Below are 18,109 nucleotides of genomic sequence, written 5' to 3' on the forward strand. Positions count from 1 at the left end.
GCACACGACTTTCATGTGTGAACCGTGTGCTATTTGAAAACATTTTTTTGGGAGGAGATATTTGAAAACATGTACATGTGTTGTCGAAAGGGCTGAGGATCGTCGTTCGATCGAGGAGAATCCAACGGTGTAGATGTACGATCCGTGGGGTTTGGGTTCTGGCCAATCAGAACGCACGACTTAGATCGCGCGCGTGGCAGAGGGGGGGTGCATCGGCCATGGTTTAGTGGACACACGGCTTTCGTGAGTGAACCGTGTGCTCTTTGAAAACATTTACATTACCTAACATCATATTTTTGTTCGAATGAAAACATGAGTTCATCGTTTCGCCTCCATTTTTTTCCACTGTAAGAAATCATGAGTATAGTGGAGAGTGTCATATACTAGTATCATGAATATATAATACATATGATACTACCTTTAATTAATTATAGCGCATAGTATAATACATAGAGTATAGTATCATATATAGATCATATTTATTGCCATGCATGACACAAATTAGCATCACATTTAACATGATACGATATCTACCTACTATATGTTACTCTAACCCTCTTTATATATATTTAATTCTTTGCCACACAGCATACTTGCTATTTTCAAGTGCATGACATCGTCAGCTATGATACCACCACTATGGCCAGTCTTATATAGTGGGGAGTATCATATAGTACTATATATATAGTATCATGCATATGATACTAGTGTATGATACTACGTACGTACCTTCATAGTGCATATATAGTATCATAGAGTAGTACTAGCTTCCTCTGTAAACTAATATAAGAGCGTTTAGATTACTAAATAGTGACCTAAACGCTCTTATATTAGTTTACGGAGGGAGTATATATCATAGATACTAACTCATGATACTATGCATGCACGCATTGCGGAGGTATTGCCGATCATATACTAGTATCATGCGGGCCTGGCTGTGGCCTTGTTGACGCCCTCGGTAAGGGCCTTGTCGGGGGCCCGACAAGGATCTTGCCGTAGCGTTGCAGTCGTCCCAGGCAAGGTGCTTGCCGGGGGCCTTGTGGATCTCCTCGGCAAGGATCCTGTTGAGGGTTGCCGTCTTCTAGTCCTCATTTGATCTTGGATGTCCATGATCTTGACGAAGATCTGCATGCCATCAAGGAGGTGCCTCCCGAGCCCTTGCCTCAGTGTGATCGACTATGCTGGAGGCCGTGGGCTCAAGGGTGGTGTGCCCCAATGGTGTTGGACGAGCTGCCCCAGCAAGGCTCTTGCCGGGGCCACTGAGGCCGTCCCGGCAAGGGCCTTGTCGAGGAAAACTACTTTGTCCTTCTTTTCTTTGGTCTTGGCATGGCCTTTAGCCACCTTGTGCTCTGGCTCCCTTCCTCTGCCCTGCTTAGTGTGGCCATGGCGCGTGGCTCCGACTTCCCGTGCACAAGTAAAGGGGTACAAAGGTGTGCTCTTACTTTTGTACACCGACAGCGGCATCTGAAATCATCATTCTTATATGGTGGGTTGCGCCACCAACAAAAGTTGAAAATCTTCAATTTGAGTTTCTCTTCAATATTTGAATTTCCTCAGTTGTTCAAACAACTTCAACTTTGCAATGTCTTCACTCTTTCCATCGTTGTTCTTCTTTGACTATATATATTGTTTTGAGTTTAAGTCCTCTACAACATTCACTTATTGATATTTCTTCAAGTTGCCTTTTCTGCTAAGTGAATGTGATCGGACCCTTCCCCCTCTATGCTAAACTCAACCCAGTCTGTTCACATATTCTTCATGTGCGTTCTATTTGAAACCAGTTCAAAATCTTCACTTTGTCCTAGTCAGCTGAAGAATTTGCGAACGAAACATTAAAATTTTCTTATCTGAATTTATGGCTTTTGCCGCTCAAACCGTTCCACATCCCATGATAGGATTTAACTATTAACCCATGATCTTACACGATCGCCACCTCTGAGTACGTGGGTGACACATGTTGCTTGGCTGAGAAGGGTCAGGGGAATGTTCGTCCATTTTTCTTGGGCGAGCGGTTTTTCACCTCGGCTATATATACCCCCACCCTCCTCAGACTGCATTTACCCCGCTCGACCTCACTCCCCTCGCACGATCTCTCAAGACCTAGCGCTGCCGCTACTTTCATCGTCGCCGGTGAGGAAGAGCTTCACTGCCTCGACCTCGTCGCCATCATACTCGCGCCGGCAGTGGATATCTTCCCTCCACCACCGCCGTAGTTGTCTTCCTCTGCCAAGTTAGGGCATGGAAGATCTGGACTAACGAACTTCCAATCTCAAACTCACAGTTAGTCGTGTTCTTTGTCAAGGGTAATTAAAAGTTACTTTTACTGCCCTTGTTGATTCTTATGATTTCCAAAAAAACAAAAGGTGTTTATTCTTCAACTTCCACACTTCAAACACCTCACACAACATCTGCTCTTGATCTATTTCTCTAAGCAACATTTTTCTTCAAGATTCCTCAATTGTGTGGATTTTCAATCTATACAACTCTGGAACCTAAGTCAAAGAACGCTTAGTTGAATTCCTCAAGACACGTCTGGTCAAATTCCTCAAACTTGTTCTTTTTGCAAAAAAACTTCTGAGAACGCATATGACCTCTCCAAATTCTTCACACCTATACTCTATTCATAGGTACACATGTCCGCTGCTAAATCACCAGGTTCTCATCAACTTAACTCATTTGCAGCGTTCCTCGAAGACAATTTACATACCTCTTTAGAGAACTCGATTGTTCAAAATCCTCGGCTGAAGAAAATGGTAGATGGCAAGAAACCTCAGAAGGGAGGCAAGAAAATGGAAGTAAAAACAACCTTTGAGATTCTTGATGACATTTATGAGGAATATTGCACTCATGATGAAGCCAAACATGGCAAGGAGAACAAGAATCAACGCAAGGTGTGCATACAAAGGATAGAGAGGAGATGGGCATAGGAATGGAGGGAATATCGATATGCACTCCAAAGTACATGAAGAAATTTGCTCTTCACCCTCCTTACCCAAGACCTCCGTTGGCACCTGGCCAAATTGCTGATCCCACTAGCCTCAAGCACAGTGAGTACTATCCTGATGAATGGGTTAAGAAGCAAGCCAAACTGGCCAAAATGGCCAAGGAAGCAGTGAGGAAATTCAATAAAGACTCTACTGCTGCCGCTGCTGAGGCCTCTGCTAGCAAGCCCACGAAGTCTATGCAAAAGAAGCCAGCTCACAAGCCCAGTTCCTTAGCAATGCCCTCATGGACAAGCTCATCCATGTCCTCACGGCAAATACCTCAAGCTGCTCTAGTTCCTCCAATTGCAAAGCCCTCAGCTCCTCCGGCAAAGTCCTCAGCACCTGTGCATCTCGCCTCGTGTCAAAGGACCACAGACATCTCAATTGCCTCAGGAGCCTCTGCAAGTTTTTCAGCTCCTCCGCAGTCCTCAATAGGCCCCACCTTGCGGAAGACCATGGCTACTGCTGGACGAGGCTCTAGACCAAGTCCTCACAAGAAGCAGGTTGCCTTCCAAGTACCGTCAGATGAAGACAAAGCTAATGATGAAGAACTCGCTGAAATCACCAGAGATAGACAGCAACGGGCCGCTAGAGCCAAAGGAACAAATGTTCCTCTTCTGTTGGATCCCAAGCTGATCCTGGACTTCATTGATCTTTGGCACAAGGACCCCAACACTCCTATGCCTGATTTCAAGCTCACTCCTGGCCAAAGTCACATCCTGACCGCCTTCATAGGCGAAGAAAAATGGAAACTTGAGAAGGCCAGGCAGCTGAAGAAAGCTCAATACAAGAAGGAGCATTTTCTGAAGCAGAATATTGTCAGAATGACAACTAATGAACTTGTGGCTGCACAAGCTGAGATCAAAAACCTCAGTGATGAATTTGATGCCTACCGTGCAGATTGGCTTCGAGCCAAGGTTAGATTCGTCAGAATGGCAAAGGGATTCACCTCAAACGTTGCAGCCCCAACGCAACATGAATCTCCTCAGGATGAAGCTTCTGCATAGCCAACTGAAGAACATGCTAGCACCATTGATGAAGAACAGGTTGCTGAAGAAACTGAAAGTACCAGGGCTGATGAAGCTATTCCAACCACTGATGAAATTGCCAGGGCAACCACTAGTGTTGCGCCTGAGGATCAAGACAGGCCAGCTAAAGCATCTACTGCTGTGCCTGAAGACAATGAACAAGCCAGAACAACTGCATTAGTTGCGCCTAAGGAAACTGCACCAATTTCCTCTGCTCCCCCACACCAATGCCAAGTCCTATCCTTCCTTCTGCATCAGAAGCGAAGAAAACCAAGGTTGCGGAGCGAGCAACTGTGAAGAAACGGAAAGCATCTGCCACCTCAGAGTCTTTAGCACCAAAGAAAATAAAGACTTTGACGAGCTCGTTTGAGAATCCAATTGATGTTGTTCCTGTTTCAAGCATGCCATCAAAGGAAATCATCCCCTTTTCTGAGGATTATGAGATCCCAAGTGGATCAGATGAAGATGTTCCTTCTGCTGCTTCGTCAGAGTAGTTGGACGAAGAAATTAAAGTGGATAACATCCCTTCAACCCCTCTGGTATCATCGCCCATGCCTCAGTTTATAGCTGAAGTGGCAGGCGTTGAGGAAATTGATGAAGAAGAAGACGTGGACATTAGGAGCATCACTCTAGTTCTGAATGATGACTATTGGGAAAGTCATCACCCCAACTCTCCAATGTTCACCCCACTGCAACAGATTCCTCAGTCCCCAGTCTAGACTGAAGAAACTCATACGGGCTCTGATGAACCTCAAGCGTCTCTTCTTACCATCCCTGAAGAAATTCTAGCCACTAGTGCTGATGTTAATGCTACTGAAGAAAAGGAGACTCAGGCTGGTATTGAAGTGGAAACTGAAATTCCTCAGCCTGTGGCCCCTGAGATTGTGATTCAAGAGGCTATGAAGACATTGACTGATGAACCTCAGCCCAAGCCGAAGAATCCCTTCTCAAAGAAGCAGAAGTTCAAGGCTGATGACTTCTTTTATGAGCATGTATTCTTCACTGACTACAACCCATATGACTCTGCTCGTCTTCGCCGCAAGCGTTTCTCGACAGCAAGTCAGATGAACTTCTACTCTTTACTGGTATTCGATAAAGACAAGATCTTTGACCATGAGCATATTCCTCATGTGGACATGGAATCCCTGCCTTGCTTCACCCCAGTCCTCAGTGTTCTTTATGATGATGGGCTACTCAATTTCTACAACGACTCTAATGAAGAATAGGTCGTTGGCATCATCACTACAAAAAAATACACTTCCGTGATGATACGTGTTTGTCACAGTAGGTCGCTTTTTTTGTCATGCATGTATATCCATGACAAATTTATGACAGAATCAAGATAGTCATACCTGTGCTGTCGTAGAAGTGTTCCATGACATTACCAAAATTATCATCACGGAAGTGTCCACTTCCATGACATAAATCGCGCGTCACAGAAGTGCTTTCATCAAGGGTGACCGACACGTGGCATCCACCATAACGGAACGCCGTTAAGCTATCGGGTCGGGTTTTGGATCCGGTAACCCATTAACAGCCCCGACCAATGGGAAATTTCCACGTGTAAAATTCTTATTGGCCGGACGAAACATGTGTCAGCTCGTCAGTGGGTCAGATAGGCGCCTATGATACGTCGACACGTGGCCTGGCCCAACAGAGGCCCATTCCTGTGAAAAGGCCGGCCCGTTTGACTTGTGAGGGAGTCCTGGATTAGGGGGTATCCGGATAGCCAAACTATATCCTTTGGCCGGACTGTTGGACTATGAAGATACAAGATTGAAGACTTTGTCCCGTGTCCGGTTGGGACTCTCCTTGGCGTGGAAGGCAAGCTTGGCAATACAGATATGTAGATCTCCTTCCTTGTAACCGACTCTGTGTAACCCTAGCCCCCCCGGTGTCTATATAAACCGGGTTTAGTCCGTAGGACCAAGAACAACAATCATACCATATGCTAGCTTCTAGGGTTTAGCCTCTTCGATCTCGTGGTAGATCAACTCTTGTAATACTCATATCATCAAGATCAATCAAGCAGGAGTAGGGTTTTACCTCCATCGAGAGGGCCCGTACCTGGGTAAAAACATCGTGTCTCCCGTCTCCTATTACCATCTGCCTAGACGCACAGTTTGGGACCCCCTACCCGAGATCCGCCGGTTTTGACACCGACATTGGTGCTTTCATTGAGAGTTCCTCTGTGTCATCATCATTAGGCTTGATGGCTCCTTGGATCATTGATAGCGATGCAGTTCAGGGTGAGATTTTTCTCCCCGGACAGATCTTTGTATTTAGCGGCTTCGCACTGCGGGCCAACTCGCTTGGCCATCTGGAGCAGATCGAAAGTTACGCCCCTGGCCACCAGGTCAGGTTTGAAAGCTTAAACTACACGGCCGACATCCGCGGAGACTTGATCTTCGACGGGTTCGAGCCCCTGCCGAGTGCGCCGCACAGTCACGATGAACATGATTTAGCTCTGCCATCGGATAGTGTTCAGGAGACCGCACCGACAATCGCTCCGATCCTCAATCCGGAGCCAACTGCGCCATCCATGGATGGGTGGATAGACCCCGCCACGGAGGCCGCATTCTCAGCGACGATCGAGCTGAATATCGACCTTACATTTCACGAGAGTCGTGATGCCAGACTGCCGGATTCTTCCCCGGCCATGGACTCCGAACCGCCTGCGCCCGCGCCTATTGAATCCGACCGGGCGCCGATCATGGAGTTCACCTCCGCAGATATCTTTCAGCACTCGCCCTTCGGTGACATACTGAACTCATTAAGGTCTCTCTCTTTGTCAGGAGAATCCTGGTCGAATTATGTCCTGCAGGATTGGGATGCGGATGACGAAGAAATTCGCCACCCACCCACCACCCACTTAGTAGCCACTGTGGATGTTTTGACCGACATGCTCGACTTCGACTCCGAAGACATTGACAGTATGGACGACGATGCAGGAGACAAACAGGAAACACTGCCCACAGGGCAGTGGACAACCACCTCATCATATGATATATATATGGTGGACACACCCAAAGAAGGCAACGACGACGGGACAGCGGAGGATGACCCCTCTAAGAAGCAACCCAAGCGCCGACGTCAGCGGCGCCACTCTAAGTCTTGCCAAAGCAAAAGTGGTGATACTGACACAGGAGATACTAGCACTCCGGACAGTGCCGAAGATGATGACAGTCCCCTCCAGCAAGATTTAGAGCAGGAGGATGGAGAAGCCAGCCCTCCTAAGAGAGCGGCAGATGGAGAGGTGGAGGATGATAATTACATGCCTCCCTCCGAAGACGAGGCAATCCTCGACGATGACAAAATTGTCTGTGCCTGAGGATCCCGTCGAACAAGAGCGCTTCAAGTGCCGGCTTATAGCCACGGCAAATAGCCTTAAGAAAAAGCAACAGCAGCTTCGGGCTGATCAAGATTTGCTAGCTGACAGATGGACTGAAGTCCTTGTGGCTGAGGAATATGAACTCGAATGCCCCTCCAAGAGTTACCCCAAGCACAGGTTGCTACCCCGACAGAGGAAGCATTAAAACCTACATCTCTAGTGTATGACGCGGCTGAGCGGCCTCCTTGTGGCCGCGACAGAGAGGCGTTTCGGCCAAAAGCTCAGCCCGCACCCCAACGTCACTCAAATAAAAATGTCAAGGCACGGGGAAATATGCTAGACCTGCGAGACGTATTGGAGGACAAAGAAAAACACGCAAGATCAATCTATGGATCATGAGGGCACGCCACTATGCGAGACGATAACCATCACGTCGGATACAGTAAAAGTAAATCTGGCCGGGCCGAACATATCGGACAAGACTCATTTGAGCTGCGTCGTGACATAGCCCAGTATAGAGGCGCCGCACACCCCCTATGCTTCACAGATGAAGTAATGGATCACCAAATCCCAGAGGGTTTCAAACCCATAAATATCGAATCATACGACGGTACAACAGATCCTGCGGTATGGATCGAGGACTTCCTCCTGCACATCACATGGCCCGCGGTGACGATCTACACGCCATCAAATACCTCCCACTCAAACTCAAAGGACCAGCTCGGCATTGGCTCAACAGCCTGCCAGCAGAATCCATTGGCTATTGGGAAGATCTGGAAGCCGCATTCCTTGACAACTTCCAGGGCCCTTATGTGCGACCACCAGATGCCGATGACTTGAGCCACATAATTCAGCAGCCAGAGGAATCGGCCAGGCAATTTTGGACACGATTCTTGACAAAGAAAAATCAAATTGTCGACTGTCCGGATGCAGAGGCCCTAGCAGCTTTTAAGCACAACATCCGCGACGAGTGGCTCGCCCGGCACCTCGGGCAGGAAAAGCCGAAATCTATGGCAGCCCTCACGACACTCATGACCCGCTTTTGCGCAGGAGAGGATAGCTGGCTGGCTCACATCAATAATATATCAAAGAACCATGGTACTTCAGTACCAAGGATAGCAATGGCAGTTCACGTCGCAACAAACATAAGCGCCGCATCAACAGCGACAACGCCAAAGATACGGCAGTCAATGCCGGATTCAGAGGCTCTAAACCCGGTCAGTGGAAAAAGCCATTCAAAAGAAGCACTCCGGGCCCGTCTAGTTTGGACCGTATACTCGATCGCTCGTGTCAAATACACGGCACCCCCGACAAGCCAGCCAACCACACCAACATAGAATGTTGGGTGTTCAAGCAGGCCGGCAAGTTAAATGCCGAAAACAAGGATAAGGGGTTACATAGCGACGAGGAGGAGGAGCCCCGGCTGCCGAACACCAGAGGACAGAAGAGGTTCCCGCCACAAGTGCGGACGGTGAACATGATATAAGCAACCCACATCCCCAAGAGGGAGCGGAAGCGTGTGCTAAGGGACGTATATGCGATGGAGCCAGTCACCCCAAAGTTCAACCCATGGTCCTCCTGTCCGATCACCTTCGATCGCAGGGACCACCCCACTAGTATCCAACATGGCGGATTTGCCGCACTAGTCCTAGACCCAATCATCGACGGATTTCACCTCACTCGAGTCCTTATGGACGGCGGCAGCAGCCTGAACCTGCTTTATCAGGACACAGTGCGCAAAATGGGTATAGACCCCTCAAGGATTAAACCCACAAAACGACCTTCAAAGGCGTCATACCAGGTGTAGAGGCCCATTGCACACACTCAGTCACACTAGAAGTGGTCTTCGGATCCCCGGATAATTTCCGAAGCGAGGAGTTAATCTTCGATAGAGTCCCGTTCTGCAGTGGCTATCATGCACTGCTCGGGCGAACCGCATTCGCAAGATTCAATGCGGTACCGCATTATGTATACCTCAAGCTCAAGATGCCAGGACCTCGAGGAGTCATCACAGTCAACGGATACACAGAGCACTCTCTCCGTACGGTGGAGCACACTGCGGCCCTCGCAGCAGAAGCGCAAAGCAGCCTCTTAAGGCAATCAACCAGTTCGGCGATCAAACACCCGGACACCGTCAAGCGTGCCCGGAGTAATCTGTGTCTGGCACGTTCCGAGCTCGCATAACAATTTGTCCCCCACCCCAGTGCCTGCCAAATGGCGAAATCCGTGCCACACGTACATAATTACGCATTGAAAATACCATGGGCATAGGTGGGAGAAGGGGGCACGACTACGGCACGCCCCAAAACGCGGCTCAACCACACTAGGGGCTTCCCGGTTTGTTATTTTTTCTCTCTTTCAGGACTTTACTCTCTGGAAACACTGTCCGGCAGTACGACCGCCGGATACATGATACAACAACCAAGGAGGCAGAAAACTACGTCGCACCATGGAACTCCCAGGTGGTCTCTGATAACGAGCGAAATACCTACTTTTAATACCATTCCGCAACTTGTCCTTGGAGGGGACATGACAAATATTCCTACCTTTTTCTTATCGCACCACTTGTATCATTATGCTTTGGCGCACCCTTTTCAAATAAACAATGCATAGCACTAGTCTATTACCGCATTCTCTATTCTTTTATATATATATATGTTCATTCATGACATTCAGCACCCGTACACTCTGGTACGACCAATACGCCAGGGGCTTAAGTGTACCCCAAAATACGGTGTGAGAAGTCCGAACACTTTCGACAGTGCGGCACCCCGAACTTATAGCATTATATGCATCAGCTCCGAATCATGTCTTGGGTCAATAGTTGGGTTTGCCCGGCTCCCATGTTTTGGTACCTTACGTTCCGCTATATCGGCTAAGGTAGCACTGGGAGAACTACTGCGATTGTGCCCTAGTTCATCTGGGAGCACCTCAGTAGAGAAAGCTAAAACTGACTGTCATGATAGGGCGAGAGCTGGTCGCTGTTCGAGAGGTCTCGAGTCCCTAAGGACTTATGCTGCTTAGGGCGAGGAGTCGGCTTTGTCCGGCTTAGGCATGTATAACACCCCGAATTCAGCCTTCCGAATACTAGGGGCTTCGCCAAAATTTAAAATTGTAGACTTCTGTGGCTAAGTGAGAGTGATAAAGCATTATAGTCCGATTGCCTTGTTTGTTGCGCTGAGTACCTCCCTCGAAGGACCCAACAATGGGAAAAAGAGTGCTCAGATTTATCCCGAACACCCTAGCACTCGTGGCATGGAGGCAGAAGACGACGACTGGCCATCTCTTAGATTTGATAAACAGCCGCACAGAAGGTAATATTTTAAATTCAAACAAGCGTTGCATAGCGCGCATGAACAAGTTTTCATAATACAGGATCACACGAGCAAGTTCATTCAAAAATTACATCCTTCGCATACTCGTCCGCCACAAGACGGGCACCCTTCAGGACACCCTCATAATACATTTTCGGGCGGCGATGCTCCTTGCCCTGCGGCGGCCCCTCGTTTACCAGCTTCTCGGCGTCCATCTTAGTCCAGTGCACCTTCGCACGAGCAAAAGCCCTGCGTGCACCTTCGATGCAGACGGACCGCTTTATGACTTCCAGCCGTAGGTAGGCATCCAGCAGCCGCCTCACCAGGCCGAAGTAGCTGATGGGAAGGGCATCGCCAGGCCACATCCGGACTACAAGGCCCTTCATGGCCTGTTCGGCCGCCTTGCGAAGCTCGGCCAGTTGCTTCAGCTGGTCGCTCAAAGGCATGGGGTGTTCGGTCCCAGTATGTTGAGACCAGAACAACTTCTCCATCGAGCTTCTCTCCTCGGCCCGGTAGAATTCGGCAGCATCAAACACACTGCGGGGCAGATCTATGAACGCTCTTGAAGAGCTCCGAACTCAGGTAAGTAAATAGAAATTTTCTTTCACATGCTTGCTTTTCATAATGAATGCCTTACCCGCCGCTATCCTCTTCGCCGCCTCAATCTCCTGGAGGGCCTTATGGGCTTCGGCCTTGGCATGTTTTACACTTTCGAGGGCCTTGGCAAGCTCGGACTCTCACGTCTTCGAGTCACGCTCCAGGGACTCGTATTTTTTCACGAGTTCCTCGAGCTCTTGTTGCACCTCACCCACCCGTGCCTCTTGTTTCTCCCGCTCGGTGCGCTCCTGGGCCGCTTTGTTTTCGTCCTCGGACAACACCTGCTTCAGGGTCGCCACTTCGGTCATGTTCCCTGGCATATTCATGATGATCCTATTATCTTGCAACCAAGTTTCTTCTTGTTTTTCATATATAAACAAGGTTTTGCTTACCGTTGTTCTCCTCGAGCTGCCTCTTGGCAAGGCTGAGCTCTTCATTGGACTGCTTAAGGTCCTGCTTTAATGCGGTGACCTCCGCAGTACGTGTGGCAGCGGCCAGCAGGGAAGCCTGCATACGCATATAGACATACTTGTATTAGACTCCTACAGATAGATCCTCTATTCAGCTTTTCTTTGTGAACGCCAAACAGAGCATCAGGGGCTACTGTCTATGCAGTAACATTTTCATATATTTTAATACTTACCTCAAAGCCTGTTAGAAGGCTGGCGCAGGATTCAGTCAGTCCGCTCTTGGCGGACTGAACCTTCTTGATCACCGCACTCATGATAGTGCGGTGCTCTTCATCGATGGAAGCGCCACGAAGCGCTTCCAGCAAGTTGCCCGGTACCTTTGGATGGACAGGGGCCACCGGCACGGGCAGGTTGCCCCTCTTAGCGGGGGGTCGCCTGCCGGAGTCCGGAACCGCTCTGGGTTCCGGCATAGTGTCCGGCTGGGGGCCGGACTTGGAGCCCATGGGAGTCTTGCCCCCTTTGCGCCCAGGGTCCGGAAGGTCACCTCGAGGCGCCTCTAGGGCCACCTCCCCCCGGCTTGGTGCCCTTTGAGACAACACCTCGACGTTTTCCGTACGGCTGGGGGAGGAGGCAGTCGGAAGTGAGTCGCTATCCATGTCCGATGGGTCCAAAGAACCATCTGACGAGGACACGTTGATGTGGGCCTTGGGTAGACTGCATAATCATGTTTGACATGGTGTAAGGAGAAGCAGTGCAATAAAAGCATACCATGAATTGCTCTGGTATCCGAATACTTACGACTTCGCCAGGGGCTTGTCCCTGGGCAACCACTCGTCTTTGCTATGCGCGGCGGTGGTGGAATAGTCCGGAAGGAGAGTCCTTCCCTTCTTGGACTCTATGGCTTCCCCGGTTGGGGTGGCCTTCCTTTTCTTGTCTCCCCCGGCTGGAGGGGGAGAACCTTCATCTTCCTCCTCCTCGTTTTCACGAGAGGAGTGCGTTTTGGAGTTATCGGACGATGAGTCCGATACCACCTGACGCCGGGAACTCCTTCGAGTCCCCATGGCCTTCTTCTTGGTCTTCTTCTCTGGCACCTCATAAGGTGCCGGAGTCAGCATCTCCGTCAGGAGTGCGTTGGCCGGATCTTCGGGCAGGGGGGCCGGGCAGTCGATCTGCTCCGATGTCTCCACCCAGTCCTGTCATGGGCATGGGAGCTCAGATCCCGCACATAATTAAACTAGATGCCCTATAATGCGTAAGGAACTTACCAGATTCGCAGGGTGCTTCGCGCTAAGTCTGCGGTCCTCGGTGAGGGAAGGAGGGACCTCGACGCCCTTGAACAGCACCCTCTAGACGTCCTTATGCGTCGTGCCATAGAGCTCGCTTAGAGTCTAGTGCTGGGCCGGGTCGAATTCCCATAAATTGAATGACCGTTGTTGACACGGGAGGATCCGACGGAAGAGCATGACCTGGACCACGTTGACAAGCTTAAGTTTCTTTCTTATCATGTTTCGGATACATGTCTGGAGTACGGTCAGCTCTGCCAAGCTACCCCAAGACAGACCCTTCTCTTTCAAGGAGGTAAGCCGCATGGGGATGCCGGATCGAAATTCGGGGGATGCCACCCAGTTGAAGTTGCGCGGCACAGTGATGTAGAACCACCCCGATTGCCACTCCTTTATGGTCTCCACAAAGGAGCCCTTGACCCATGTGACATTGGGCATTTTGCCCACCATGGCGCCTCCGCACTCCACTTGCTGGCCGGTCACCACCTTAGGTTTAACATTGAAGGTCTTCAGCCACAGGCCGAATTGGGGCCTGATGCGGAGGAAAGCGTCGCACACGACGATAAACGCCGAGATGTTGAGGATGAAATTGGGGGCCAGATCGTGAAAATCCAGCCCGTAGTAGAACATAAGCCCGCGGACGAACAGGTGGAGGGGAAATCCCAGTCCGCGGACAAAATGGGGGAGAAACACAACCCTCTCATGGGGTTCGGGCGTAGGAATGATCTGCCCCACATCTGGGAGCCGGTGCGCGATGTCCGCCGTCAGATATCCGGCCTCTCGTAACTTGGTGATGTTCTCCTCTGTGATGGAGGAGACCATCCACTTTCCTCCCGCTCCGGACATGCTTGGAGTGGCTTTAGGAGGAAGACACCAACTTGGGCGTTGGAGCTCGAGTGTGCGAAAAGGGATAAGCAAGGAAGAAGAAGGTGTGGGTTAAAAGGGGAAGTCTTCATCCCTTTATAAAGACGGTAGAACTGTGTGCCTCCCCACTCGCTGGTAAAAACCGCTTATTCCCAAGCGCCGCAATTGATGGCGCGGTTGGGTTACCCACACCCGTATTGATGAGAATCCCGTGGAAATATTTTTCTCTGTACGGTGGTATGTGGAACTTGTTTTGCAGAGCCGGACACTATCTTTGTGTTCAAAATCTTCTATGGAGTATTCGGAGGAGGTACCCGCCTTGCAATGCCGAAGACAAACTGCGCGCCGGACTCATCGTCATTGAAGCCTGGTTCAGGGGCTGCTAAGGGAGTCCTGGATTAGGGGGTATCCGGACAGCCAGACTATATCCTTTGGCCGGACTGTTGGACTATGAAGAGACAAGATTGAAGACTTCGTCCCGTGTCCGGATGGGACTCTCCTTGGCGTGGAAGGCAAGCTTGGAAATACGGATATGCAGATCTCCTTCCTTGTAACCGACTCTGTGTAACCCTAGCCTCCCCGGTGTCTATATAAACCGGAGGGTTTAGTCCGTAGGACCAAGAACAACAATCATACCATAGGCTAGCTTCTAGGGTTTAGCCTCTTCGATCTCGTGGTAGATCAACTCTTGCAATACTCATATCATCAAGATCAATCAAGCAGGAGTAGGGTTTTACCTCCATCGAGAGGGCCCGAACCTGGGAAAAAACATCATGTCCCCCGTCTCCTATTACCATCTGCCTAGACGCACAATTCGGGACCCCCTACCCGAGATCCGCCGGTTTTGACACCGACAACTTGGTCAAAAGGTGGCGGGCCGGCCCATGGAAAGCCTGTTAACGGCCTATTCGCATATAGCCCATTTACAGCCCGCTGACACAAGGCCCGTTACGCCCTATTCGAATTAGGCCTAGTAGCGTCATCTGGGCCATCCAATATGATTCTAGCCCATTTTCAATTCTGGCCATGTATGGCCCATGACGTCTTTCGGCCCATATGAGGTCCTATGTAACTCTTGGCCTATTAATGGCCCGTGGTGAAACTGGCCCGTAATGAACAGTGTATCACTATACACCCATTAACGGCCCGTGGTGAAACTGGCCCGTAATGAACAGTGTATCACTTTATACCCATTAACGACCCGTTATTCCGTTGGGCCTTTTCCAGCCCATGTTATCTTTCGGCCTTCTCAGAGCCCATTTATTCTTGGGATCATTTCCAGCATTCGTTTACTTATGGCCCGTTACTGTCGTTTTCTGCTTGTGGGCCAAATTCAGCCCTTGGTTACAGTCGGCCCGTTTGTGGTCCATTAATACATTGGGCCGTTTTCATAGCGTCATCAAATACGGCCTATTAACGATGGCCTGTTATGGTCGGCCCATGAACGGACGATTCCAACTCTAGCCCGTTTGCAGCCATAATGCGGTATGTTTGGCCCATGTTTGGCCAATCGATCATACGGCCCGTATAAGGCCCATTGATAATACGGCCCGCAGAAGGCCCATTGTTTCTACGGCCCGTAGAAGGCCCACTATTTCTACTACCAGTAGGAGGCCCAGTATCACTACAGTAAATATTAGCCCATGGTTATTGTGGCCTAGTTTTAAAAAATAGGTTATTGCAGCCACTAGCTAACCGCCGAAAAAGAACTGCAATGACTACAAGCAAACAAATAAACAAGACAACAAGGAAATAAATAAGCAAGCAACTAACGCTAGGCTATCATGTCTATTACACATATTACATCCACTAGGCATCAAAGTTCGCCACCAGTGCAAATATAGGGAACAAAGCAGCATATCATATACACTGGTTGTCAAAGTTGGCGACTAGCGCAAATAAACGCTGCAGCAAAACAAATCCAGAACTGAAACCACTTCAGAAGATCTCAAGAAACAATATCCTGGGTACCCATAATCCTGGCAAGATGCTTAGCAAGGTTATTAACTTTCTCTTGTTTGGCGCTTAAATCCTCCAGCGCTTGCTGTTGCACCAAAAAATATGCATCTGAATTCTGTAGGGACTTCCTCAGTCCTTCAGCTTCCCGTCGCAGCACATCTCATCGATGTCTTTCAACTTGAAGTTGAGACTCAGGAAGACGAACTGATTCAGGCAGCGAGTTCGAAGAGCTTGTGCCAGCAGTAGTGGCCAGTAACTCGAACACTACATCAAGACAGGACTTTTGGGTTCCCTCACTGTTGTCAATATAGTTTTCATTAGCTTTCTTGGAGACCAACAGGGATGTCTCACTATCTTGAACCTTATCTGCATTACTTTCTTTACCATTGGATAACGCGGTACTGTTCTCCAATATTTTGTCCACATTGGAAAAGAGAAACAAGCAGACACATCACATGTTTACGATGTTGTATATGAAACTCATTTTGGTAAATGAGTTCAGTAGTAAAGTGGACAGGATAACAGCATGAAACAAACATATATCTATGTACCATGGTCACTTTATGGTCTATATCATTCTAGTTTTTGTTGCCAAATCAAGATAGAGACACAGTTCAAATAATATTTGTTCAAGACAAAGCAGAATAGACAGAATATAAGTGTGGGTAACTATAGAGCAATAACAACACTTGTAATGTGCATGACATGAGAACATAACTGTTTATTCAATTGAAACTGAAATCAACATAGAGCAGGTTACAACAGCAAACCAGTTAAAGAAACAGGTTTAAAACATACATGTTGCGCCATTGGAGTTTCAATTCCATCCTTCAAATTTGGAAATAGTTGGTATGAGTAAATACAGTCATGCAAGAGCAAAGGAGTATGAACCATAGCTACATAACCTGACCTGAGAACAAATCTTCTTCTCCTTTAAGCGTTGAGTTGGGATTCAGAGTGGTGGTCCTTGTGCTTTGGGCATTGCAGTTCCCTTACTAACTGCTCGTGTTTGGGTGCTCTGTGGTGGAGACGGTGTTGTGTCAACTGGAACTGGGTTACTATCTGCCGGGGTTGGGGTTAGAAGGGGTGTAGCTGGTTCTTTGTTCAACTGGGTAGGGGTACAATCTACAAGATTCTGGGTTATGTGTGGTGGATCTGCTCCTTGGGCAAGTACAACCGTGGTTCTATCTGCATCAACTGGTAGCACTATCTTTTCTGAAGACCGTGTTGTTACTCCCTTAGATACTGCCATCATGCTTTCCAATTCAAATGGCTAATAAACAAGAAAAGCATAGACATTGTATGATAGATAGGTGCAATGGATAGTGGGGAATAAAAGAGGGCATGAAATAATTCATATTTATGTTGTCTAACCAAACAGGATAGCATGATACAATTTCACATATATGATGGCTAACTAAACAGGATAGCATGACACAATTTCATATTATGATGGCTAACTAAAAAAGATGGAAAGACATAGTTCAAAATATGAGACTATGTAAAGAGGATGACATGACATAACTATATAATGTGTTTATTAAATAGGTTGGCATGGCATAATTCACATACATTCACGGATAGAATGCCATAATTCAAAATATGATGATTGTAAACACTAAACAAGATGAGATGATATAACTGTATGATGTCTTTATTAAATGGGTTGTCATGCCATAATTCAGATAGATGATGTGTATGTACTATGTAAACATGATGGCATGATATAATTCAAATATATGAATTATATAGTAAGCAAGTAAGCAGATGGCAATCCATATATGATGTAAAAACTAAGCAATGCAGGACAACATGCATGACATGGGTAATATAACCCTGCCAAGTTTGAGCATAGACCTCAGGGGGAAAATAGGACTAGTCATCAGTATCTGAATCCTCCTCTGAGGAGCTCTCTGTAACCAGCAAGATGTCTGCTTCAGCAGGTAGCATTGTCTGCTCTAAATACCTTGTTTTCACTCCAGATACTTCCATCACCGCTTCAAATGGCTGATGCACAGGAAGAGTAGTTGAATATACAAACGTTGTCGACAAATGGAACACGTAATACAAAAAATGATAGCATGATATAATTCACATACATGATGATTGGCTAAACAGCATGGCATTGCATAATTCACATATATAATGCCTTTGCAACAAGATAGCATTGTATAATTCACATATATAATGTCTTGCAACAAGATGGCAATGCATAATTCACAGATATGGTAATTAGACACTGAAGAGGTGGCATTCACACAAAGCATATCTAAACTAATCAAATGACATAGCAATGCGAGACACCATACGCATGATATGAGCAACATAACCCTGCCAAG

The sequence above is a fragment of the Triticum dicoccoides genome, chromosome 5A (genome assembly GCF_002162155.2).
Source record: "Triticum dicoccoides isolate Atlit2015 ecotype Zavitan chromosome 5A, WEW_v2.0, whole genome shotgun sequence".
NCBI lineage: Eukaryota > Viridiplantae > Streptophyta > Magnoliopsida > Poales > Poaceae > Triticum > Triticum dicoccoides.